Here is a 24,989-nt window from a genome sequence, read left to right as displayed (position 1 = left end):
TGTTTTCAGGATTTCCCCAATGAATATGCGTGAGATCTATTTACATGTACTGCTTTCATTGTATGCTAATATCTCATGCATATTCATTGGGGAAATCCTGAAAACCCGACTGGATTGCGGCCCTCGAGGAGGGACTTTGACACCCCTGCTTTATACAGATTTATAAGAACATAGCATGGAATGTTGATACTATTTAGGGTTTTTGCAAGGTACTTGTGACCTGGATTGGCCACCGTGAAGATGGGCTACTGGGTTAGATGGACCACTGGTCTGACCCAGTAAGGCTCTTATGTTCTTTACACATTATAATCCCATAATCTCTACCATATTCAAAATAGTTCAGTCTCTAGACAGAGCATCCATGGTTAGTATCAATTTCATTGCTCACTATGGTATACTCGTAACATATTAAAAATCGATAAAAATCAAACATTATGGTGCAGTTGACAACACAAAAATATATGGGATCTAAAATCATTGCACAATGAGCAAAATAAATAGCTTACTTTCAGTGAATTGCAAACCAAGTTTCGCTTACTAAATTTTCAATTCTGTCAATGGCTGCAATTAAAATCTGCCATACGTAAATTATTATTTAGTATTTATACACCACTTATAGCAGACATGTCAAACTCTGGCCCGCAGTGTAATAAAATTTGGCCCGCCAGACATTTACCAATTTGCACTTAAGCTGGCCTGCCGGCAGACATTTTTGTTACCCAATCAGGTACAAGCGCCGCATCAGCTGTAGGTTCATGCAGCTTCCCGGTCTTACATTAAAGCAGCCTGCAGAGGATCGCTGGTCGGCTGTAGCGATCCTAACAGGCTGCCGTAGCCTCAGCAACACATTCCCTCTGCTGCGATCCCGTACGTCAGAGGTGGGGCGGGATTGCGGCAGAGGGAACATGTTGCAGAGGCCGACGGCAACCTGCTAGGATCACTACAGCTGACCGGCGATCCTATATAGGCTGTTTTAATGTGAGAGCAGGAATCTGGGATGGAGGGAGGAAAGGAAAAGAGGGCCAAATCTCAGGCCAAAAGGAAAGATGCCAGACATCTGGAGGAGGGAAGGGAAACAGAAGGGAAGAAGAAAGGAGACCCTGGAAAGCGAGTTATCAGCCAACATGATTTGATAATGACCAGATAACAAAAAGGTAGAAAAAATAATTTTATTTTCTGCTTTGTGATTACAATGTGTCAGATTTGAAATGTGAATCCTGCCAGAGGTGGTGTTAGACAGCAGGCATGAACTAGGACCTAAAAGAGAGAGGAAAAGATTTTTATTTACATCACAGAGCCAGCCTGGGGTTGGAGAGGTTGTAACCCTATACTTCTACTAAGACTAAGGGCTCCTTTTATTAAGGTGCGCATTTAGTGCACGCTAAATCGGTTAGCATATCTTAATAAAAGGACCCCTAAGTATCTTAATAAAAAATTTGGCCCGTGACTTAGTCTTTTAGATTTCAGCCCCTTATGTGATTGAGTTTCACACCCCTGACTTATAGCCCAAGTGGTTTACATGCAGGTACTCAAGCATTTATCCCCATCTGTCCTGGTGGGCTCACACTCCATCTATTGTACCTGGGTGCCTAAAAAGATAGGTGTATAAAATTAGGTCCCTTATTCATGCCAGTCATACTTAGGTGCCCATTACAGAATCATGCCTAACTAAAACTTAGGTGCTTATTAGGTGCCTACAATGTAGGCCAGGGTTTTAAAAACCTACATTATAGGTGACTAAATACTTTAGAAAATTGTGCCTAATGGTGCCTAAGTCCTTCTCCGCCCCTAAACACACCTACTTTGGAGTTAGGCACCATTAGACGCCATAAGATAGACGCTTATCGCCCAATTCATTTTAAATTTTTTTCAATTATGAGCTTATTAAAGCTCATAATTGAAGCCAATATACTGATGAAGTTAGTTGTCTAACTTAGGCACCATTTAGCACCTATCTTTCGGCACCTTTTATAGAATTTCCCTCAAAAAAAGTCTTAAAGGTGTCAAATAGTGGAAGCTATGCAACTGTGGAAGCAGTCCGGACCAAATTTAAACCCACCTTTTTTAGCAGGAGGTCTAACCTACACAGGAATCTAAGGAACTGTCAACACTGTGCATTTTCACAAAAAAATGATTAGGTGGAAAGGTCAAAATTAGTTGTGATCACTCATTACAAATCTGAAAAAGTAAGCCGAATTCAGAAGACATAATTGGCTGTGAGGACACTGTACAGAAGTCCAGGTAAAAGTCATGGAATTAAACTTGCTTTAGTTTTTCCACGATTCTTCTTTGTATAATAAATAAATAATAATGTCTCCACCACATTGCATGTTAAAAACAAACAAGGGTGGGTCCAGTTATAGCCAAATAACAATCCTGCTGTCAGAGACTGAAGTTATCTCTCCCACTGTTAAAACATTCTGAACAACTCTTCACTCCCCGGCATTCAGAGCAGCTGTATCACTTTTACCTTGTTCTCTTAACATGCTTCATTCAACAGGTTCTCCGCCTAGGTTTAGTTTAGGCTGCTGCATGTGTGCAGTGTCCTGTTGTACTCTTGAAAGTATACTACAATAAGAAAATACCAGAAACCCAGCTGAAAGAGGGCTTTCCCCCCCCCCCCCCACTGCATCGGGACGTCTGATGCAGCAGAGGAAAAGCCCTGGCATGGCTGGCTGCAAGCAGCCTGTTTACAGCACTGCCTCCACTGACCAGCCGCCACCGCTGTTTTGGGAGGGTCTATGTGTAAGATACTAGCCCCAGACAGTAAGGGGGGTTGATTGGAGACCAGACCGATGTGGGGGAGGGAGGGAGGCTGTTGGGTCAGAAGCAGGATGGCAGGGAGATGCCACGGTTGGGAGGGCGGTCAGAGTGAAAGAGGGCTGACCTGCAGAAGGGGAAGGGGCATGGACCATGGATCACAATTGCAGGGGGGGGACAGGAGGGAACATGGATGGTGGACCAAAAGTGTGGGGAGGGAGGAAGGGACATGGATTCTAGACCCGCAGGATGAAGGGGAGATGGAGCTGGACCCATAAGTGGGGAGGGGGGGAAGAGAAAGAGACCCAGACCAGAAAAGAGGGTGGGGAGGAACAGATGAAAGTGAGAGAGGTGATAGGGTGGGGTGGGATAGGGTGAGGGGACATGAATGCTGGAAAAGTTGAGAGAGGAAGAGAGTTTCTCAGACCAGAAAGGAGTGGTGGGAAGGAAGGAAGAGATCCTTGACATGGAGAGAGGGAGACAGAGATGCCAGACCATGGGCAGCAGGGAAGGGATTCTGGGTACAAGTGAGATAAGTGGTTGGCTGTGTGTGTGTGTGTGTGTGTGTGTGCGTGTGTGTGTGTGGTGGGGGGGGGGGGGTTTTGAGGGGATATGGATGCTTGACCCACAAGTGGGGTTGGAGATGGTAGAGAGGAAGAGAGTGTGATCCAGACCAGAAAGGGGAGAGAAAGAGTGATGGTAGACATATACAAGATGCAGAGGGGATGAAAGAGATGCTGAATGAGCTGCAATCAGGAAACAAAAGCATGTTGGTCTTGTGGATGGGAAGGAGGGAGGGAGAAATGCTGGACAAGGAGGGAAGAGAGATAGAAATGTTTGATGAGGAGGGAGGGAGCTATTTTGGATAATGGGGCAGGAGTAGGGAAAAACAGCAGGAAAGAAGGAGCAGAACTGAATGGGGGAGAAAGAGGAGAGATGGACCATGGTAGGGAGAGGAAAGAGAGATGGGCCAAGAGGATAGTGCAGAGGAAGGGAGAGGAGATGTGGAGCTAAGAGTGGAGGGATAAGAGATACTGGAAATGGTGAAAAACATGTGGGAGAGAATAAGGGGAGAGGTGGCAAGGAGAAGAATGACAGGAGGATAGTGATTATAAAAGGTAGAAATGTGATGAGGTATAGAGAAAAGATAGGGAACAGGAGGGTAGGGAAGGAGTGAGATTGGAAATGGGAGAGCTAGAGCATGAGAAAAATAGATAAAAGTTGAAACATAAAACGAAAGGTGAGAAAGAGCATGAAATTTGAATGGAAAGGAGAGAAAAGAAAAAAAAAATAAGGAAAACACTAAAAGGGAATAAACAGTATATCAGAAACAGGTGTAGCGAAACAAGCCAGGAGAGATGAGAAAAGCCAAATGGATAGTAGACACTGGAAAGAGAATTAGTAGAAGACACAGAAAGGCAGAAGAGAAACTGGGACCAACATGATGTAAAAATAAAATGTCCAACAAAGACAGAAGAAAAGGCATTTTATTTTGGAATGTATTAACTGGGATAGTTAGCTTTGAATTGTTCAGTAGCATAGCCAGATAGGGGTGGAGGCAGAGCTGTGGGTAGGGTGGGAGTGGGGCCCAGTGTACTTGTGTGTCTAGGATTAATCCTGCCCTGAGTATTCTATAAATGGCATCTTGGTGCACAGATGCCGTTATAGAATTGGCACCCATTGGTGAGGAGTGGCCTAGTGGATAGAGCTGCTGCCTCAGCACCATGAGGTTGTGGGTTTGATTCCAACGCTGCTCTTTGTGACTTTAGGCAAGTTATTCTCCTCCATTGCCCCAGGTACCATAATTAGATTGTGAGCCTGCCGGGACAGATAGGGAAAATACTTAGATTACCTGATTTTAAAATCTGGCTGTATGCCGCCTTGGGTGAATCACTTCACAAAGGTAGTTAATAAAATCCAAATAACTAAATGAAGGCACTGATTTATAGATTACATTTGTAATATTAGGAATTTTTTCAAATTGACAGTATCTTCCTGCCCTTTTGCACTTCCAGCTCAATGAGAACCAGGCTCTACTGGGCTACTGTTTTATATTTTTGTTTATTAACTAAAAGGTACTTGTGGGTTTTCCTTTATTGTATATCCCTTCACCTACTTAGTTAAACTGTTGCAGGGATGGTCCTAAATGGCACTGTTCTGCAATGGTTGAGATTCCTCTGCAGTGAATATACAACCTTGGCCTAGAGCAGTGTTCCTCAACCTTTTGACACCTATGGACCGGCAGAAACAAAATAATTATTTTGTGGACCGGCATCAGTCTGCAGACCGGCAGTTAAAGAACACTGGGCTAAGTTGTGCCCATCTCCACTCAATCTCTGCCCCAGGCCCCGCCCCTATAACAGTACTAATTGTAACACCATTTTTTCCATTCATTTTTCATATATACACACAATATAATTGTATTAACACATAATGGTTAACCACAAAATTAAAATACACAAAGCACACTGTATGCTTTTAAACATTCATTCCTACCGGAAAACAGATAACCCCATGCAAATGCAAAAACTAAAAATACTAATATTCACAAACAAACCCTAAGGTGCAAGACTCTGCAAGCAGTACAATCCCAGAGGAAAAGAAACAAATGCATTTCTTCCTGAACAGACAAATCAATCACTAAATAAAAAAACAATAAAAGCATTTCCTCTTCCGTTGTCTCTCTCCCTCCATGTGCCTTGCCTTCTGGCCTGTCCCCTGGTGTTATCTTTGGGCTGGTCCACTGTGCGATCAACGCAGTGTCTTCGGGCCGCCTCCCTGAGTGTTACAATGCACAAAGCTGTGGGCAGCGTCCCGTGCCTCATCTGGAAGCCTTCCCTCTGATATTGCAACGTCAGAGAGAAGGCCTCCGGATCAGACACAGGCCACGCATAGAAGCCTTTTCCAATGGCTTTGTGCACTGCAGCACTCAGGGAGCTGGCCCGAAGACGCTGCATTGATCACACCGTGGACCGGCAGCTGAAGAACGCTGTCTTGGACCCGATGGACATTTAGGCCCTGTGGACCGGCAGAAAATTTATGCGGACTGACACCGGTCAATGGACCGGTGGTTGAAGAACACTGGCCTAGAGCATCCTCTGCCTCAATTGTCTAGAGAGAAGCAGCTTGGGTGAGGATTCAAACACAGGTCTTCCACATGGCAGTGTATAGCACTCCCACTCACCATCCAGGTTAGTCTTACTATTAAAAGTTTCAAGTTTATTAAAATTTGATTAATTGCTTATCATGATTTCTAGGCAAAGTACAATAAAATATCGGGGGAGTCATGTAATTTAAAAAGACAAAAAAATGACTTACGAAAAACTGACAGACTAAAACAAGAGGGAAAAGGGAAGAACTACAATAAATAAAGAAGACGACATCTAAGGTTAGAACAAAAGGAGGGGAAAGTTGAAAAGGTTGACAGGACTGAAGGCGATCCTGGACTACAAGAGGGGCGGATTATCTTTACAATTCTATATATCATGCCCGAATTTCTGTGCCCAACTTTGGGCCAGATTCACTAACCTGCCTGATCGACCCGGGCAGGTCCGACAAATTCTCGAAAGTAAAATATGCAGATGGAGGCGATCGGAGGAATGTCCCCATCTACCTGTATGGATCATGGATATGCGATCTGTGCGCATGCACAGACCATCTGTAGATGGTCTGCGCATGCCCATCGGAGCCGCAATCTTTTTTTTTAGTAGTTTTGAACCCTGCGAGCCCGTGGTTTTAAACTACTTTAAACCCGCGGGTTAAAACCACGGGCTCGCAGGGCGGGGAAGGGCAGTGCAGGGCGGCAGGACTTCAGGGTAGAGAACAGGAGATTTGTGCTTGAGTTGGGGCAGAGAGCAGGATATGCAGTCGGAAACCACTGAACGACTGGTCCCCAGCAGTGGCTTTTGGAATTGATTGGCCAGCCCAGTCGGATTGGATTGATTGTGTAGTGAATTGCTGCCTTCCCTACTTTTGAATGTTCCTCCCCTCATTTGCTACGCGGATTGGAGGATGGTCGGCAGAGAGGTAAGTGAATCGGGCTGGAGGGGAATTTGGTTGCTAAGGGGTCGCAAACCGATTGGTACACGATCGGTTTGCTAAGTGAATCTAGACCTTTGTGCATGCAAATAGATTGGCTAATGAGCTTAACCACAATGCCTAGCAACACCTAAGTCAACCACGCCTATTCTCCATCCCTAACCATGCCTACTTTTCAGAGTAGGCGTCGAAGGGCACTTCCACTTAGGCATCACTAGGTATCCTGAGAGTTCAGCGCCAAACTCTTAATTACTCATTTTAATTTTTTTTCATTGACTGAAAACTGGCATGATCAATTACCATCTTCAGTCAATTACATAAGGGGAAAAAAAAGAATATGTGAAAAAATTCACTTGAAGATGAAGTCTGGGAAAATACTTATAATCACAAAAGAAAACCCAGAAATCTATGAACTGAAACACTTTTCACAATGTGCAATATATCTATGAAAATGTATGCTCAGAGACCTGAAGACTAATTGGGGTAACACCCCTAAGTATAAGGTCTCCCTATCCAATTACACTGCACAACAAAGTTTTTGCTTCCTGAACACTGCTGGGTGTTTCTTATAGAATTTTGGGTGCTGATCATGAATATTACATCAAAAATTACCCATCACGTACCATTTCAGAGAAATCTTCAATTTTGTCGTGATTTTTTCTTATATTTGGATGCAAACAATTTTTTCTCCCATAAGTGTCTTATCAACAACGGTTTGTGCCGCCTGGGTATGTCCATGCATAAAATCTAGCCAGGTTGGAAGCTGTTTTATGGAAGATGACATCCTGGGCATGTCTGGGCAGGTCTGAACGAGCTTGCGCTGTCTCACCATGCTATAATGGTGGCTTCCATACACCGATCCTGCTCATTTGGTTAATATAGATAGTCCGTGTGTGTATATAGTATCAGTATAGTAAAGTATAGTAGTATAGTAGCTGTAGCAATATAACAGTAAGTAAGCTTGATGCTATAGACGTTTTGGTGTCGGGCAATATGTCTCGTCGGTGTCGTAACAGCCGCGACACATTCTGCTATATCTGTGGGGAATATACACTTACGCCTCAGAGACGTTCGATGACTGCCCTTGTAAAGAAAGCCTATCATCTGTATTTTGGCTGCAAAATAGGTGATCAAGACAAGCAATGGGCGCCTCACATTTGCTGTGCGACATGTGCTGTTAGTCTGAGAGCCTGGCTCAGAGGTACTCGAAAGACGATGCCATTTGCTGTTCCGATGATATGGCGAGAACAGAAAGACCATGTGACGGACTGTTATTTCTGTTTGACTAATGTGTCTGGTTTCTCTGCCAAAAACAAGAAGTCAATTGAATATCCTAATCTGCCTTCAGCAATGAGACCCATGCCACATGATGACAGTCTTCCAGTTCCGAAACCACCAGAGGATTGGACCTTAGACGAACCAGATGAAGAAACTGCAGTGCAGGGTTCTAACAGTGACATTGACCCGGATTTTGAACCATCCTCATCAGGCGATCCACATCTGATAACACAGTCCGAATTGAACGATTTGGTCAGAGATTTGGGTCTGTCAAAAGCAAAAGCTGAGCTGCTAGGTTCGAGACTGCAGGAATGGTGTTTGCTATCACCAGGTACGAAAATTTCTGTGTTTCGAGACCGGCATCATGATATAACCAAATTTTTTGCACAAGTCGACAGTCTCTGTTTCTGTTGTGACATTGAAGGATTGTTCTCGGTCTTTGGTTGTGATCACAACCCGGAAGAGTGGCGTCTTTTCATTGATTCGTCAATGTTAAGCCTGAAAGCTGTTCTGTTGCACAATGGCAACATTTATCCTTCAGTACCTGTTGGCTATGCAGCACATATGAAAGAAACATATGAGAATATGGAAATGTTACTAAAGTATGTCCAGTATACCAGGTATAACTGGAATATCTGTGGAGACCTCAAAGTCGTTGCTCTGTTACTAGGACTGCAGCTTGGCTATACAAAGTACTGCTGTTTCATCTGCGAATGGGACAGCCGAGACAGAGAGTCGCACTATTCTAGAAAGAACTGGCCACTCCGTAAAAAGTTAGTTCCAGGACAGAAAAATGTAGCACATGAATCGCTTGTTGACCCGACAAAGATATTTTTGCCTCCTCTTCACATTAAACTGGGACTCATGAAGAATTTTGTGAAAGCAATGAACAAGGAAGGGGAAGGTTTTCGTTATTTAAGACAGATGTTCCCAAGAATAACTGATGCCAAGATCAAAGAGGGTATTTTTGTTGGCCCCCAGATCAGACATGTTATGAGTGACAAGCGATTTGAAGATCTGTTAGTTGGGCCGGAAAAAATTGGCTGGAAAGCCTTGAAAGACGTTGTTGACAATTTTCTGGGCAATTACAGAGCCCCAAACTACATTCAGCTGGTAGACAAACTTCTCAAAGCATACAAGAGAATGAAGTGCAATATGTCACTCAAGATTCATTTCCTCCATTCACACTTGGACTTCTTCCCCGCAAATCTCGGTGCTGTGAGTGACGAGCACGGTGAAAGGTTTCATCAAGACATAGCTACGATGGAGAAACGATACCAGGGCAATTGGAATCCGTCAATGCTTGCCGACTATTGTTGGATGCTACAACGTGATGCACCAGACACTGAATATAAAAGAAACTCGGGAGCAAAACACTTTTAATTCTGTTTCATTTAGTCGTTTGTGCGAAACGTAAACTTGACTATATATTTTATTGTCAGTAAACATAAAAATGTCTATTTCTCATAGTTCTTACGTGATGCAGTAAAACCAAAACCATATTTGAGCATACCAAGTTGGTACCTGTCATAATCACCAAAAACTTTTCAGGAATCAAGACTTAACCAAAAAATTGTTGTGCAGTGTTATTGCATATTACTTTAGAAATCAATATTGCAAATGTCATTGACTTCTAGAAAAAATGTTTTGAATAGCTTAGCTGAAAAAAAATAGAGATTCTGGGTGTGCCACAAGAGATTCCAGAATTTTACTTTGTTTTTAAAAATTCCCTTCATAAGAATAGAATAGATAACATGTACGTCATGCATGCAAGAGTCTGTCAATGTTATGAGCATTTGTGTATATAAAGATACAACTGACCAGACAAGCATCATTCTTTGACGTGGTTGGTCCTTGAAAACTAACAGCAAGTCATTTTAGTTTCATTTTTTATGCGTTAGTTATCCTATCTTGAGAAACAAAGCAATCAAGGCTTTGTTACCGTTTGGATCTTCTTATCTTTGCGAACTTGGATTTTCAGCTCTGACAGAAATTAAATTAAAAAAAAAAAAAAAAAAAAAAAAAGAGAATGACTTCAGATGATGGATGATGAAATGTGTGTTTGCTTGACGACTGTGGAGACATATTTTGAGTTAATTTGCACTCAAAATCAAGAAAACCATAGGGCTCCTTTTACTAAGCTGAGGTAGCATTTTACCACGCTCTGCCCCTTCCCCCGCGCTACACGGAAAAAATAACGTCAGCTCAATGGAGGCGTTAGCGTCTAGCGCGCGTGCGGCACTGCAGCGTGCGCTAAATGCGTGCTAAATCCGCTAGCGCAGCTTAGTAAAAGGAGCCCATAGTATTGATTTGCAATTCTATCCTATCTACTTCAGTTTCACTGTTGTTACAATTGGGACCAGTTCCTTGGATATAATTACTGTAGCTCATGTCTATGTTTTATATATATCATATGTTTTTAAGATTTTTGTCATTTTAATAAATTCCTACACCTTGTACATTTCCCTGCAGTTTAGTTTTTTTGTTTTGCATCTTCACTGCTGGTTTTGTTGGTTCCTTTTTGTGTTACAATTACCCATACATAGCTTAAAGAACTTTAAATAAATAACTCTCAAATTTAATTTTTTGGGTTTTGCAATTTTATAATTTCAATTATAATGCCCCGCAAAAAACATTTGCTCTGTTTAGTGTGCCATAGCTAAAAAAGTTTGAGAGCACTGATGTAAACCAAATGGAAAAAACTGAGCTTAGATGAATATCCAATAACAAGGTAATTTATATTACTAAGGACCTTATCTACTAAAGAGCTTTTACCATTTTGTACCTATGGAAAAATGCTCATTACACCTGCCACTGAATCCAATTACATTCAGAAAGCACACAATAGGTGTTTGCTTCAACTTCATAGGCTTTCCTTACAAAAGAGTTTTAGAAAAGAGTTGCCTACAAAAGAGCTCTCTTAGCAACCAGGGAAGTTTTGCTTGGAGAAGTGCATAAACCACATTGTGCAAATTATTTGTAATTTCTATCAACCCAGTTAATGGAGGAGCTGACTACAGGTGTGTCAGAAAACATTACTCGACAGAATGCAACTTCAATAATAGATTGTTGGTATTGCCAACTTATATTTTAAATTGATCACATGGGAGGGAATTCTATCAGGAGGGCATCATCATCTTAGTGCCATGAATGTATGAAATGGATTAGAATACTGCATATAAGTTCAAATGTGTATACTTATGCACGTAAATGGCAATATTTTGACCACATGCTATGCTATAAAATAGTACCCAAATGCTATAGCGTGTAGTTTGAAGGTGGGCATACATATGGGTGGAGCTGGGTGTAGTGTGAACAGGGTACAAAGTTAAACAGAGCAGAATGAGCCTCATCTTCAAAACCCATTTTTATTGCAACCAACAGTGCAGCATATGAACAAATCAATCAATAAGTCATAAAATCATATGTTTAAGTTATGGACTAGACGTGCAACATGTTTCCGCTAACACGCCTGCATCAGGAGTCCTAAAATATATAATATCAAAATACATAAATACACTATTGGTTGCAATAAAAACGGATTTTGAAGACCAGGCTTGTTCTGCTCTTTTCTATTGGATGTTCCATGCGCAGAACTGACTGTCTCTTTTGCTGCTGTTGTACAATTAAACATACATTTTAAGCTATCTAGGTGCAAGCATTAGCACCAGTTCTACACTTGGTGTTAGATGGTCCTGCCTAAAATATACATACAAATTTGCTTGCTATGCTAGTATTCTAAAAGGCAATGTAGGTGGCTTCTTTCCTTTAGAGCACATGTATCAAACATAAGGCCCGGGGGCTGAATCCAGCCTGCTGAATCCAGCCTGCTGAATCCACCCGCCTACAACTCTCTGGTGCTCACTACCTCCAACCCTAATCTAACCGAGACCAATCACATTCCAGCCGATAGATTCTGGACCGCCTTCGAGCTCGTTTCTGATTCCCAGGTCTCTAAACTCTGCCTCAAGTTAAAATCCTGCGCCTGTATTTTGGATCCTTTCCCCTCCTACTTATACGAGAACATTCCAGCACAGGCCATCTCATCTCTTACCAAACTTCTAAATTCCGCCCTGCTCTCAGGCCTATTTACTACAGAAATGGGACACATTTCCCTATCCCCTCTTTTGAAAAAAGCTGATCTGGACCCCTCCACTCCTTCCAGCTATCGCCCAATAGCTAACATCCCTCTCCTGACCAAAATGCTGGAGTCCATCATAGCCACCCAACTCTCATCCTATCTTGAGAGATTCTCCATTCTCCTACCCTACCAACATGGATTCAGACCCAACTACAGCACGGAATCCCTCTTAGCCTCTTTAATTTCAAAAGTCCAACAACTCCACTCACGCAATAAGTTTGCTGTTCTTCTTCAATTTGACCTCTCCGCAGCTTTCGACATTGTCCACCATGACATACTAATCCTCCAACTTTCTGAAATTGGCATAAGTTCCACAGTCCTAGACTGGTTCTCAAAATTCTTACGTTCCCGCTCCTACCTCGTTAGCACGAATGGTACCTCATCCTCCCCTTGGAAACCGATCTGCGGAGTCCCTCAGGGTTCACCTCTATCCCCGATTCTTTTCAATGTTTATATGTCCTCCCTGAAACTCCTCCAACTATCCACCTCTGAAACACTTTACACCTACGCCGATGACATCCTTATACTTCTAGAGACCGACTCTAACCTCACCAACCTCTCTGATAACATCTCATCTTGTATAACAAATCTCCAATCCTGGGCCCTCACCGTTCAAATGAAGCTAAATGAGACCAAAACAAAACTACTTTGGCTCGGCCCGAAACTGGATCAGCTACCCTCCCACATCCCACTTCCCTCTGGCACCAACTTGCAGCTTGAGCACTCTAGCAAAGTTCTGGGAATCATCATCGACTCTACACTGTCCTTTAACGACCACATCAACTCCCTAGTAAAAAAATGCTTTTTCAATCTTCATATGCTAAGAAAAGTCAGATCCTGCTTCCACCAACAACACTTCGCTGTCCTAGTCCAATCCATCATCTTATCCAGACTTGATTACTGCAACTCCATCTACCTAAGCCTAACAAAGAAAAGTCTCCTCAGACTCCAACGGATTCAAAATACCGCGGCTAAACTAATCTTCACAAAGGGCAAATTCGACCATGTCTCCCCGCTTCTGTCTAAACTTCACTGGCTCCCAATCACCCTCAGGGTTCGCTACAAGTGCGCCTGTCTCACCTTCAAATCTCTTCACGGCATCCTTCCTCCCCTCTTTCCACTATCCTGGCTCTCGAGTACTCACTCCACCAGATCCACTCAGAAATTTAAACTATCCTTCCCATCTCTAAATGGCATTTCTCATACAGGAAAACTTGGAACATCCCTCCTCTTCAGGATCACCGAGCTGTGGAACAGCTTCTCCGCCCATCTTCGGAGTTCGACCTCCCTCCAACACTTCAGAAAACATCTGAAAACCTGGCTCTTCTCCAAAATGTAACCACCCCCCCATCCCCCATTATTCAAAGCCCTCTTTCCTTCCTATCTAACAGCCCTTCCCATTGGAGTTCCTTTCTCTATTTTAATTCCTGTAAACCGTGTCGAGCTCCACTTCCGTGGAGATGACGCGGTATATAAACCTAAGGTTTAGTTTAGTTTAGTTTAGTTTTTATGTGGCCCGCAGCAATGCTCCTGAACTTCCCCTTCTCAGAGCCCAGCGTGTCCTCCCTCCCGCGCCAGTCCAACGTCATGCCAGAAAGTCTGCCGGCTTTGGCGGTGATTTGGCAGTGTTGTCCGTGGCTCCCACGCCTGTCTTCCATGCGCCATGGTCCACCCAGGCGGAAACAGGAAGTTGCGCATCATTGGAGACAGATCGCAGCAGGCAAAAAGCAGGAGGGGTAGCCACGTACAACACTGCCAAATTGCTGAGGCCGACAGATTCCTTGGCTTGGCGGTGACATTGGACTGGCGCCAGAAGGAAAGACATGCCAGGCTGTGAGGAGAGAGGGACCAGCATTGGAGGGAAAGGCATGCTGGGCTGTGAGGAGATTGGGACCGGCACTGGAGGGAAAGATAAGCTGGAGGGAGAGAGGCTAGATCTGGGGTAGTGTGGAGAAAGAGGGAAAAAGATACTTGAAGGGAGAACCGTTGGGAAGAAAAAGGAAGAAATGGTGGGCCTGGGGGGAGGGAGGGAGGCAGGCAGGCAGACAAGGGGAGAGATGGGATGGGGGGCAGTTGGGAAGAGAAAGGAAGTTGGAGATAGAGATAGAAGGGAGGGAGAAATGTTAGGCCTGGGGGTGGAAGGGAGAGAGAGAGATGCAGCATCTACTTTTTTCCTTCCATTTCATTGTTCAGCATCAAGAGGGGAGGGAAGAAGAACAACAGAAAAGAGAGGGAGCAAAATGCTGGACCAAGAGGAGAGAGGAGGAGAGATACAAGGAAATAGGAGGCTGGGAAAGGAGTGAGATGGGAAATGGGAGAGCTACAGAATAAGAGAAGATGGAAAATTGATAGGTAGCTGAAAATTTAAAAATGAGAAGGATGAGAAAGTGGGCGAGATTTGAGTGGACAGAGGCAGAAAAGAAAAAAGGAGACAAGTTGAAAAGGAAAAATCAATATGTTGGAGACAGGGACTGGAACAAGAGAGAAGAGGGAAAAAAAAAAATGGACAGACACTGGAAGAGAATTAGAAGATAGACAAAGTCAGAAAGAGAAACTGGGACTAAAAGCAAAATGACCAGACAACAAAAAGTAGAAAAAATAATTTTATTTTCTATTTTGTGATTACAATATGTCAAACTTGAAATGTGTATCCTGCCAGAGCTGGTGTTAGACAGCAAGTGTGAACTAGGACTTAAAAGTCTGTCTCCCCCACCTCTTCCGGGAGACTGTTCCACACATTTTCAACCCTTATAGAAGCATCAATGCTACTATCAAAGTGCTATAAACAAATGAAGCAGAATATCACCTTATTTAGTGTGCTCTTTTGACAAAGATTTTTTTGGTGTCATTTATAGACTTGGTATATGTATGCTGTCTGAACTGTTCAAAACATGCCTAGATCATGCCCTCATAAAACCTATGGCACTTATTTTCAAAGCATACAGTAATCTCAAAATGCCCAAATTGACATCTATGTGTTTGAAATGTTCAACTCCCAGTTTTGCAAAGGCAGAAAAGAGATGTCTAACACTGCAGTATATCCAAATTGCAAGGGGGGCAGGTGTGTTATAAGCATGTTTTGGGCGGGACTAGGGAAAGCACAAAATCAGGAGGTCCAACAGCAATTACCAAAATGAGGAAAAACATTCAGGTCTAAAAAGAAGAATATACCAAATTAGACCCGTTTCACTTAAGTCCAGGGTACAAAAAAGATGCTCCGATTGAGCAGCTGACCACTGGAGGGATTAAGACATGACACCTCTTTAATACCCCAGTGGTTGCTGTCCCCCTCCCTCTCCAATGAGACTGAAATGGGATACCATGCTCTATCAGCAGGTTTGAGGAGTAGATTAGTGGTTAGTGCAATGGACCAAAGTTCAGATCCCACTTTAACTCTTTTTTATTGCGAGCCCTCCAGAAACAGAAAAATATTTACTATACCTTGGTTTAACATTGACTGCACTACCCACTAAGCTATTCCTCTGCTCTGCAGGAATGTCTGGGTGGCCATTCCTCTAAGAATGTTGCCAGACAGATGTCTCTGCCTTTGAGTCTACTACTACTACTATTATTACTATTTATTATTTCTATAGCACTACCAGACATTCCAGTTTGTAAAATGGTTGTTCATGCTTGACATCCTCAGCACAAGGGCGTCCATCTCATGTATTATCGAACAGGAAATCTTGACTATTTCCCGCTGGAAAATACTTGTGAGTTGGACATCCATTTTGACATGAGCTGGATGTCTCTGGCTTTGACATATTTTTGAAAATACCCCTCCATGCATCTTGCACATGTAAAGATGGCATTGGAAAACATATAATACACATGGGCACCACTGCTCTAATATGTCTTCCTCAGTATATCAAGTCCAATTGTGTCAATAGGAAGATGCCAACTAGTTCCATAGTGAACTAGTTCAGTAGGCAACCAAAAGAAGATCCTTTATAGACAATTAGGAGTAATATATATTTAGCAGAACAATTCTGGTAGAAATTATTTACTCTTTCTGCCATACAACAATACATGTGCACATGTTGTACAAACATTAACATTAAGTGGCTGAATTTGAACTACAGTATTTAAAAATTTAACCGTAGAACCAATGGCCAAGGCTTTTGCTACTGATCATTCACCCATCCTCCATAAACATTCAAATTCATTTAGATTAAAAAATTTTCACTTTTACTTTTCAACATTTTAATATTGAAAATAACTGAATTATATTTATGAAAAAAAAAAAATCACAAATAGTCACTATCTGTATTTGAAGCCTTGATTGAAATGTGAGAAATAATGGCAACATTTTGAGCCTCCAAGAGCCTGATTCTAAATGTGACATCTAGCAATGCCTAGCTTGTAAGCGTCGTTCTGCTCAGTTGTCAATCAATTACTAGGCATCCTTTTTAGAATCTCACCTAGCGGCACCTAGTCACTCTTAGGTGTCATTGGGTGTCCTTGTGGTAGGGTTTTCCTGGCCTAATATACCAGCACCTAACTAAAATGACTAGCAATGTCCAAGTCAACCATGGCTATTCTTCATCCCTAACCATGCCTACTTTTCAGGTAGGTGGCGTTAAGCATCGAAGGAGTCGCCGCACCAATATCCATGTGTAACCTTAATTGATACTTTTTAAAAATTGTTTAATGAGTTTTTAATTGCGTGATCGATTACCACGCCATTTAACCCATTAACAAACAAGTTCTGTGTGAATTTATGGGCTAGATTCAAAGCAAACCAATCGTGTACCAATCGATTTGCGACCCCTTAGCGACCAAATTCCCCTCTAGCCCGATTCACTTACCTCTCTGCCAACCATCCTCCGATCCGCGCATGCAAATGAGGGGAGGGACATTCAAAAGTAGGGAAGGCAGCGATTCGTTACACAATCTATCCAATCCAACTGGGCTGGCCGATCAACTCCAAAAGCGACTGCTGGAGACCAGTTGTTCAGTGGTTTCTGATTGCATATCCTGCTCTCTGCCCCGAAGTCCTGCCGCCCTGCCCTGCCCTTCCCCGCCCTGCGAGCCCGTGGTTTTAACCCACGGGTTTAAAGATGGTTAAAACTATGGGCTCGCAGGGCTCAAAACTACTAAAAAAAAAAAAAAAAAAGATCACGGCTCCAATGTTCTGTGCATGCGTGATCCATGCAGGCAGATGGGGGTATTTCTTCGATCGCCCCCATCTGCATATTTTACTTTCGTGAATTTGTCGGACCTGCCCGGATCGGGCCCGATCGGGCAGGTTAGTGAATCCGGCCATAAGTTAGGCAATACTAAACATCTTTGATTAGAGTGCTATTTATAGAATCAGGCCCCATGTGTATACTTTAGCAATAGAAGGGCTCATGCGCTAATCATTTAGGGCCAGATTCTAAAAATGGTGCCCTACCCTGCCTAACTTAATTGGTTTAATCAGCACACTGGCTGTGCCAATTATAAACTGATTTAAATTCAATTTTTTTTTTTTTTTTTTTAAATAGAAGCACCTAAGGGCACCTTCAAAAAGGTCATCGTTTTCCCACCTATAGAGGTACCTTATAATGTCTATCTCCGCTGCAGGCGTGGTTAACAATAGAAGTGCCATTAGGCATCATAAGTTGCCTCCGTAGGCGAGATTGTTGTGAAAGGTAGGTGCCAGAAATTAGGCCTTTAAAACCCTGGCCTACATTTCCGGCACCTACCTTTCACGCAGCCGCAATTCTGTAAACAGCACCGTTGCATAATTGACATGCCATCAGTGGCCATTTTTAAGGCGGCCGACTATAATGGCACTATTTACAGAATCTGGGCCTTAGCACACATCAGTGTAGCTGCAATCATTGATTATTACAAAAACACTCACTTTCTGCCCCCAGACACACTCCTGTGGTTAAAAAAAAAAAAAAATTGTGGTGTGCATGCATGAACCCAGAACTTACCACAGGACATTTGAGTGTGCCCCACAGTAAGCCATTTTTAAGCTACAATAAGCACACACTAGTACTCAGAACAGTTTGGTAAAAGGACCCCTGTGTGTCTTGTCTGAGTTTCTTATCTTATTAGATTGTAATTTAAAAAAACCACCAAGGTAGGACTAAACAAATAAATAATTTATTCTGTTGAATAAAAATTGGGATTACTCTTCATCCCCAGTGAATCCTCTTGTTACTTGCAACTCTGGAAATATCTGAATGTTTAATAAGGAACACAAGAAAAGCAGAAAGGGCCTTCAAGTTCCTGGTAATCCTACTTTAATGATGGACCCAACAGGGGCCATGTTTCTGTGTCTGTCTGCATGAGGGGTCAGAAAGTCTTGTAGTTCAGTATAAAAGATCAAAAAATGTAGGTCACAATTAAAAATATTTTGCCTAAACTGGTGGAAAACAAACACACTCAGACTCTTTAAAAAATTTGACACAAGCTTGAACGAATTGGCATAAAACACTAGGTGTGTCAACTTTCAAAGGTCTGACAAGTTAGATGAAGCTCCACCATGAGTTCACATTAGAAACCGATATTACCGTACCTGAGAGGATATTCACAACCTTTCCATGTTTGCTACAAAAACAGACACATTCCACAAAAAAACACAAGTCCTGGAAATTTACACAAAGTATATTATTCAACATGTTTTCTTAAACAATCCGACTCAAGCATTTTAAAGTGTTTACATTTCTGCAAAAACATATTTGTTATATGTGTTGTTAAAAATTTTTTTTTACTGTATAAAGGGTACACTTTGTTCTGTTCTGCACAAGTAAAGCAATGCATTAGACCAGATCATATTCCACCAGAAGATAAACAACTCTCAGCACATCAGCCATTTATTGCCGTGCTACGGTCAAAAGGACACAAAAACCATTATGTTCCAAGTTGAAAGAACACATGAATAAAAAAAGAGAATGCATGCTTCATGTGAGGAAATAAGCAAAATAAAACTTTTCTAATCAGCCAAGGATAAAGGCACTTCCGTGGAAAAGTGTAACGCAACAAAGTCTCGTTCCCCCACTCCCTTATTTCTTACTACTTACAGTACCTGATCCCCGCTCCAGTTTCAGCTGCCAAGCCCACAATCTCAATGAAACTGTCTTCCCAGCCACCTGCACACAGAGGTAGGCAGCTGCTGGACAGGCAGCCATATAGACCAATCACAGCACAAGATGGGAGAGTTAAGCAGCTTTGATTGGCAGTTCCTAAACATTTAACATTCATGACGCAATTAGCTGTCCTGGTTGCTATGGTTGAAAAAAAGACACTGGCTAGCTAAGTTCAGTAGGCAGCTACAGAATTTAAAGTTAATTCTCAATCAGGTCGCGATGTTTCAATTGCAGACTTCCAAGCCTAAAAAGGAAGCATTAGTTCCCACATTATATAATCAATAAATGTACTGTATTAAGTTAGGACATTAAAAATATATCACCTTATCAGTGTTTAGCAAACATTTTTATACCACACATATTATGTTTTATTTGTTAAGCTTTATATATGGTGGTCTATAAATTTTATTTTGAGTGCACTATTAAGTGTAATTATCACCTGTTTAGGTGGGCATATGCTGCTTTTTCTATATGGCTTTTAAGTATCTTTAGCAGCCTGAGGGATTCATTTTTGTATTGGAAATAGAGTTACCATATAGCTCCAGAAAAAGGACAGATTGAGATATCTGGGTTTTACTTCTACTGAAACAATGGAAGTAAGGAGGACAGATAGAGATATCTGGGCTTTACTTCTATTGAAACAAATGGAAGTAAAACCCGGATGTCTCAATCCGTCCTCCTTTTTCTGGAGCCATATGGTAATCTATTCCATATATAAATGCAACACTCCCGCCTGTTCCACACCTCCCTGCAGCAATTTTAAATCTTAACAGCAACAATTAACTTATTGTTCTTTCTGTTATCCAAAGTTAACATTATCAAAATGCAGGGGCCACTGTTCGCAAAGAAGCCACCAAGAAGAGGTTCAGCCAGGCTTGGTTTCAGGGACATGAGCCCCTTCTGCAGGAATACCATCATTAATCAGAAACGAAGGAATCACTAAGAACTTTGTCTAACAGCTGTGGCAAAAAGATTCGTAAGGGAGGCCTTATGAATCTTTTTGCAGCTCATAGTGAGCATCGGAGCTGTTACCGCCATGACTGGTGCTAAAAAAACGTGAGTAGGTCTCATAGCATAAAATAGGACCCATTCAAAAATAGCATGTTAGTGATAAGATAATATTTTTATTTTTAAGTTATTTATATACTACCTGCCAATTGAGGTTCCCAACAGCCAGTGGTTCCCAACCCTGTCCTGGAGGACCACCAGACCAATCGTGTTTTCAGGCTAGCCCTAATGAATATGCATGAGAGAGATTTGCATATATTGGAAGTGATAGGCATGCAAATCTGTTCCATGCATATTCATTAGGGCTAGCCTGAAAACACGATTGGCCTGGTGGTCCTCCAGGACAGGGTTGGGAACCACTGGTCTAAGCAGTTTACTTTCAGGTACTTGAGCATAGATCAGTGGTTCCCAAACCTGTCCTGGGGGACCCCAGCCAGTCAGGTTTTCAAGATATCCCTAATGAATATGCATGAGAGAGATTTGCATACCTGTCACTTCCATTATATGCAAATCTCTCTCATGCATATTCATTAGGGATATCTTGAAAACCTGACCGGCTGGGGGTCCCCCCAGGACAGGTTTGGGAACCACTGGCATAGATTGTGGGATCACAATCTATCTAAAGCAGTTGTATATGTTTGGTTGTATCACAGAAAAGCAGTACTGTATATGAAATCCATGACCTCTTTACTCTGGCTTAGGGTATACACAAAAATAACCCATATGGAGCCACTACCCTGATAAAAAGACCAACAAGCTGAATTAATCCTTCATGTCTCAAATAGGTAGAAGATATGTGTGTTAAATATCTACAGCATAGCATACTTTTTCCATTCTGGTTAGGAAAGCACTTGAAATGTGCAGAGGGAAAAGGGGTCCTAATGTGCCAACTCAAGTAGAGCATTGCAGAAAGAGCTAGCAGGTCAAGTCACCTCCATTGCCCCAGATACCACTGTTAGATTGTGAGCCTGCAGGGACAGATACGGAAAATACATAAGAGTAACTGATTACTAGTCATTGTTCGAGGGTCATTTCATAAATAATACACACTATTTTTTTTAATTTACATGTTTATTTTTTTTTTCTCAAGTATTTCTATATAATCCTTCAATATAGTCTCCCTGCTTTGTAATGACTGAGTCCCAATGTCCGGAAAGCTTCATTATTCCATCCAAGACACTGTTTTTGTTCAGTTGCCAAATGGTTCGGGTAATGGCAGCAGAAAGCTCTTCCAGAGATGCAAAACAATGTCAACGCATAGGTTGTTTCAACTTTGGAAAAAGGTCAAAGTCTGGTGGACTCATGTCTGGACTGTAGGGAGCATGAGGTAACACCTCACAGCCGTATTTGAAGTTTCAAGTTTCAAGTTTTATTTAAATTTGATGGTTCGCTTAATATTTCTAAGCGAATTACATAAAATGTACAATTGGAGTAAAACATTAAAAATATTAATAAAATTTCTACAATAAATAACACAGGGCAATTTCAGACTGACAATATTGACAGATACTACAAAACTGGAATAAGGTGGAGAAAACGTGAGGGAAAAAGTTACAAAATTTTTATTCCTAGTGCGGAGAAAAAGAGGGTTGGAGGGGGGAGGTTAAGAACATTAGGATTTGGGTACAAAAATTCTGGAATTAAAATTTACATGGAAGGATAAGAATTTAGAGGTTAAATGCAGCTTTAAAGAGGAATGTTTTTAAATTATTTTTAAATGAGCTAAGATCTTTAGTATTTCTAATATACAAAGGAAGGGTATTCCAAACAAGCGGTGCCTTAACTGAGAAGATGTCGTGGCGTCTCGTTCCTATTGTTTTTAATGAGGGGACCATTAATAGATTTTGTGTATTAGATCGGAGAAAACGATTTGAGGTTTGTGGTTTGCATAGTTTTTCAGTGACGACATTCCCTATGTGCAGCTGAGCATTGCTGTGAAGAACGAGTGGCCCAGCCAAGAGCAACTGAGGTCAGGTTTTGTGCATTTTGTAGCAAAAAATCACAATAATACACTGCTGTGACACTTCTTCCACATGGAACTTTGTCTGTGATGATGATGATGATACCTTCATGATCATAAGCAAAAATCATAATTTGTTTGACTTTTGATTGAGCTCATCAAAATTTTTTTGGTCATGGGGAAGATAGGGCTCTCCACTCGTTGGACTGTGATTTCAACTCCGGCTCAAAGTCTCTGACCCACGTTTCGTCAATAGCAACAATGCAATTCAAGAACGCCTGACCTTCAATGTCAAATTTTTGTTTCCGCACGGTTGCACTGGCCAGGCGTCTCTGCTGCTGTTCAGCAGTCAAGAAATGGGGGACCCATCGTGAAGAAATTTTTATCTTTTTTAAATCATTTGTCAGAATTTGGTATACTGATGTCAGTGGAATCCCTGTGGTTTCAGAAAGATCCTCGTACGCCGCACGAATATCTTGTTCAAGAGCATCAGCCACAAGTTTCACACATCGTTCATCGGTTGTTGATTTCGGCCTTCCTGGTCTTGCATCATCATCTATGCTCACACGACCACTCCGAAAACAAGTTGCCCACCGAGAAACTGTAGCACGGTCCACTGTTAACTCACCACAAACTTCACGTAATGCACTGTGGATTTCTGTCGGTTTTTTTCCGCATAGAGTTTCAGTCTTAATGTATGACCTCGGATCGTTAACAGACACAGTACCCGAGACACCTGCAGCCTCCATTTCCCATACTTGTCACAGCCACACTATGTATACTACAGAGCTCCTATGCACACTTCCTGCTGCTTCAAGAACTGAAGTGAAAGTGAAACAAGGTTTACTGCGATTGCATCATCCACTCCCCAATGTTGCCAACCTGTGCATTATTTATGAAATGACCCTCATATTTAAACTCTTTTGGGTGGATCTCTTAATGAAAGGGCAGTTAATAAATCCAAATAAATAAATAAACCCCACAAAAGCATAGAACCTTCCTTATGTGGTATTTGTGTTAGAGGTGGGGACACAAATGTACACAGTGGCCCCGGGTGCTAGTATGCCACTGAAAAACATCCTCTAAATGAGATACCACAACTTAGGATTAACATACATCTGGTAAAACCTACTACTACAATTTATTATTTCTATAGCACTACCAGACACACGCAGTATACTGTAGTACATTAAACACGCATAAGATGGTCCCTGCTTGAAAGAGCTTACACAATCTAATTATGAAAGACATACAGGACAAATGGTGAATCTATATACAGTATGTTTAGGTATGAGAAACTGGGACATGTTCTCTTTTTAAAGGACTGTCCAGGTGTTCAGATGTTTTCTTTAAAATGAGGGAGTTTGTCTGGGTTTAGCCAGCCCACAAGCCCACCCACTTTGTCAGGACCTGGAGTTGGTTGGCTCTTCCAACTCCCCCACTTACCTCCATCCTGACTGCTGCAATTGAATCTTTGGACAGTGGCAACAGGGACAGGCTGATAGCAGCAGGCTTACCTTGTTACATAAGAAGTGCCATCTCCGGAACAGACCCTAGGTCCATCAAGTCCGGCAATCCGCACACGCAGAGGCCCCGCCAGGTGTACCCTGGCATAGTTTTAGTTACCATTGTTGGGTGCCCGAAAGTCAATTGCAGCGGCCAGGGAGGAGGTAAGTGGGGGAGTCAGGCGAACCATAGCCAACTCTGGGGTAGAGGGCTGGAGAGAAAGGTCATGCCACTGGAGGGAGAGACAGTGAAGCACCTCGGGGGTTGGGGGGAGGGGCTGGAAGGAGAGACATACAAAAAGAGAAGCACTCACCAGGGGTGAGGTTTGGAAGGAAGAGAGGCAAGCAGAAAAACACCCTTGGGGGTTGGAAGGAGAGAGACAGAGAGAGAGAAGCACCTGCAAAGGGAAGGGGGGGGGGTTTGGAAGAGAGAGAGAGAGAGAGAAGCCCCCATAGCTAGGGGGTAGGGATAGATTCTACTAAAGGAGAGCTTTTGGGGAATAGAGGGGGAAGAGGAAGAAAAGCAGATGCTGGGATGGGGGGGGGGGGGCAGATTGAGAAAGACAGTGGATCCAGGGAGGGGGAGAAAGATGCAGTACTATGGTGAGGGGTGAGAAGAGAGAAATATTACTCCTGGGTTGGGGTACAGGAGAAAGGGTAAAGAAGGAAGAGAAGCTGTATTGGAACTGAATATGGGGACAGGGATAGAACAATGGCCTTGGAAGCAAGGGATGAATGGAGAGATAAAGATGGAGCTTTGACTAAAAGAGTGTTGAGATGCAGTGGAGTTAGATGAGGGCTAAAAGGGTACTAAGGATGGGAAAGGGGACTAAGAAAATTGGTAAAAAGTGGAAGATGGGGCAGGGGTGAGGGTAGGAGTGGTGGGTGGTAGGGGTAGGGCATGTGCCCCTTTTTTGTCTTCACAAGTATGGTAACCCTACCATAACTTAAAAAGTGAAGTGAAAGGAAAAAGTATCCATATACGGTTTTATTTTAATGAGACAGTGCGCTGCAGTGAGTAAATAACAAAACAAATGGCTTTTGTAAAATAGCCGTTTACAATAAGCCTGTTATTCACCACGCCAATAAATGCAATGGTCCTCTTTAACACTAGCTATTTCTCCATTGTGCAAGTGCAGTGAAGGAAATGAACTGAACCATAAGTAGCGAAGCTAAAACAAAGCATTTATTTTAAGCCCAACAGGCCACCGTACTGA

General features: G+C 42.4%; 1 protein-coding gene across 2 annotated transcripts in view; it reads right to left on the bottom strand.

The window, feature by feature from the left end:
• The window catches only part of PLS1 (plastin 1), a 107,717-nt gene extending 87,191 nt beyond the window's left edge, over positions 1-20,526 (bottom strand). The window contains exon 1 of one of the 2 annotated variants that reach the window (XM_033958793.1): positions 20,450-20,526. The gene's annotated coding sequence lies outside the window, so the exon portion shown is untranslated. Of the gene's footprint in view, positions 1-19,238; positions 19,391-20,449 lie in introns of those variants that run through there. The other variant, XM_033958792.1, reaches the window with a different exon arrangement.
• Between the last annotated feature and the right edge of the window lie 4,463 nt (positions 20,527-24,989).

This window comes from Geotrypetes seraphini, chromosome 9, assembly GCF_902459505.1.
Source record: "Geotrypetes seraphini chromosome 9, aGeoSer1.1, whole genome shotgun sequence".
Taxonomy (NCBI): Eukaryota; Metazoa; Chordata; class Amphibia; order Gymnophiona; family Dermophiidae; genus Geotrypetes; species Geotrypetes seraphini.
This window is presented reverse-complemented; position numbering and strand designations above follow the sequence as displayed.